The sequence below is a fragment of the Leucopleurus acutus genome (assembly GCF_964270905.1).
Source record: "Leucopleurus acutus genome assembly, chromosome: 16".
NCBI lineage: Eukaryota > Metazoa > Chordata > Mammalia > Artiodactyla > Delphinidae > Leucopleurus > Leucopleurus acutus.
Genome location: NC_139158.1, coordinates 23,565,773 through 23,569,102, shown reverse-complemented (window position 1 = coordinate 23,569,102; position 3,330 = coordinate 23,565,773).

Below are 3,330 nucleotides of genomic sequence, written 5' to 3'. Positions count from 1 at the left end.
CCCATGTTCATGGTAGCATTATTCACATAGCCAAAGATAGAAGCAATCCAAGTGTCCGTTGATGGATGAATGGATAAATAAAATGTGGTAAATCCATACAATGGCATATTATTCACCCTTAAAAAGAAAGGAAATTCTGACGTATGCTACAATATAGATGAACTTTACAGACGTTATACTATGTGAAAGAAACTATACACAAAAAACAAATACTGTATGATTCTACTTATAGGAGGAACTTAGAGTAATCAAATTCATGGGGACAGAAAGTAGAATGGTGGTTGCCAGGGCCTAGGAGGAGGGGAGAATGGGGAGTTACTGTTTAATAGGTGTAGGAAAAAAAAATAGGTGTAGAGTTTCAGTTTGGGAGGATGATGAGTTTCTGGAGATGGATGGTGGTGATGGTAGAACAACAGTGTGAATGTACTTAATGCCACTGAACTATACACATAAATGGTAAATTTTATGTTATGTATATTTTACATCAATTTTAAAATGGTAAAAAAAAAGTAGAGAAAGAACAAGTCGTAGGAACTATTACTGTTCTCTATCTAATAACTCTGCCTTCCTAATGTTAACATGAAGCAAAAATAACAATCTCTAACTTAAAAAATTATAATAATTAAAATTATTTTTAAAGTAATGAATAATGGATTTTTCTTATGTGCTATTTATAAAAATACTTTTTAGATTAAAAAATATTGCTGGGCTTCCCTGGTGGCACAGTGGTTGAGAGTCCGCCTGGCGATGCAGGGGACATGGGTTCGTGCCCCGGTCCAGGAAGATCCCACATGCTGCGGAGCGGCTAGGCCCATGTGCCATGGCCGCTGAGCCTGTGCGTCCGGAGCCTGTGCTCCATAACAGGAGAGGCCACAGCAGTGAGAGGCCCACGTACCGCAAAAAAAAAAAATATATTGCTAACACCAGCATCAGAATAGAGTTTGGGAAAACTGCTGGAACCAAATTAACTGTATTCAAACTTTCTGGAAGACAGAACATATGAATAAGAGTGGTAGTTTATACTAACATTGTCCAACATGGTAGCCACTAGCCACTTGGGGCTATTGAGTGCTTGAAATGTGGCTGGTTCCCATTGAGATATGATGTAAGTAAAATATACACCAGCTTTCAAAGACTTATTACCAAAAATAGAGTGTAAACTTCTCATTAATAATTTTTGCATTGATTGTATGAAGTGATAATATTTTGGATATATTGGGTTAAATAAACTATATTGTTAAAATTAATTTCACCTGTTTCTCTTTACTTTTTCTTTGTTTTGTTTTTTTTTTTTTGGCCGCACTGTGTAGCTTGTGGGACCTCAGTTCCCCGACCAAAGACTGAACCCAGGCCCTGGGCAGTGAAAGCATGGATTCCTATCCACTGGACCACCAGGGAATTCTCTCTACTTTTTAAATGTGGTTATTTTCTCTTTACTTTTTAAAAGTTTCAAATTATATATGTGGCTCAAATTATATTTCTATTGGACAGAGCTGTGCTAGATAAAGGATAAGAATGAACCTTTATTAAGCACTGTCTAAGGGATGCTGACACTGTATCTGGGCAGCTCTAGAGATACAAGCTATTCCTGGGGCCTTGGCCGCTCATCTGCAATCTCTGCTGAGAATTACCTCCCAGGGTCTCCTCACAAGACCCAACCTTTCTAACCTTCAAGGCCCAAATGAGATCTTGCATTCAATTTATCTTTAAGACCTGACCCTATAGAGTTATCTTAACCATCCCTTTTGACACCTAAGTGTATTAAGTCTTAACTCCCCTATCAAGCCAATATGGGTGGTTTGTAAGATTTTTGGTGAGGAAACACACAACAAGCACCCTATGTCTTCTACTAGTCTATACACACAACAGACATCAACAATCAATCACAGCACTATACCCAAAAGAGACATTAAGAATCAATCACATGGACTTCCCTGGTGGCGCAGTGGTTAAGAATCCACCAGCCAATGCAGGGGACACAGGTTCAATCCCTGGTCCAGGAAGAGTCCACGTGCTGTGGAGCAACTAAGCCCGTGCACTACAACTACTGAGCCCTCGTACCACAACTACTGAAGCTCATGTGCTCTAGGGCCTGTGTGCTGCAACTACAGAAGCCCTTGCACCTAGAGCCCGTGCTCTGCCACAAGAGAAGCCACTGCAATGAGAAGCCCGTGTGCCGCAACTAGAGAAAGCCCTTGTGCAGCAATGAAGACCCAATGCAGCCAAAAGTAAACACATTAAAAAAAAAATCAATCACAGCATATTTGCCCTCCAAACCCATTCAAGGTCTTCTTATTGTTTTTAATACAGAGCTCTAGGCAGCCACTACCCATTGATCAAAATTGTCATGAGAGAAAAAACCTATTTGTCAACCCTGTAATAGAGTCTTAGTGAATAAGATTGACAGAGTAAATTCAGCAAAGAAGCATATGTTTAAAGTTTTCTCTCTTTGCATCATAGGCTATATAACAAAAAAATGAGACCCATAAGTGGATTTTATTAATAGTGTGTCTTTAGCATGCTATTGTTGCCTGACACCAGGTATATGGGTAATGCCCATATGTCTACTGAAGACCGGGGAAGTTGTAAAACATGTTGTCTGTCTTTTTTGGGAATCTTTTTAGCAGGTCCATCATTCCCTCTCCAAGTAGGTACTGAACAAAAGGTATTGGCATTATATACCACGTCAGGGTCTCCAAAAGTGAGTTTCACAGAACACTAGTTCTGTAATTCTCTAGGATGCTAATAAATATTCAATGAAGAATGAAATCTCTAGTCAAATAAGTGAGAAGCATTGGGTTTATAAAACGTTAAAATGATTTATTGTTACTCTCCAAAAAGAGGATCTAGTATGCTCCCCAATTTTTCTGATGTAGAGTCCCATTTTCACATCTTGAGGAGCTACGTTCTAAGAAACATATTTTAGGAAATACTGTTCCAAAGATTAGCGCTGATGCTTTGTTTTTGAAATGGCTCAGGAGAGGGTGGGAGGGAGGAACATTGATGCTAAGAATCACCGTAGTCTTTCCTTTATTTTCAAATTTATTTCTTCGAACCCGGGCATTTGTTGCCATCATTTAATTGATGGTTAACCGGTGATAGATGAATCATCATGGTTATTTAGAGTGGAAGACAAATAAGCCATGGCCTGATCCACCCCCTTGAGTTTGCTGATGAGGAAACTGAGGCTCAGGGAGATTAAGTGCCCTAGCCAAAGTCACGAAGCGTATCAGTGTCTAACAAATTAGAAAGCTAAAAAAAAGGGGGGGGGGTAGTTAAAATATGAAGTGGCCCAGAACTATCACCTCCATAATCTCCTGTCCCTTAGAC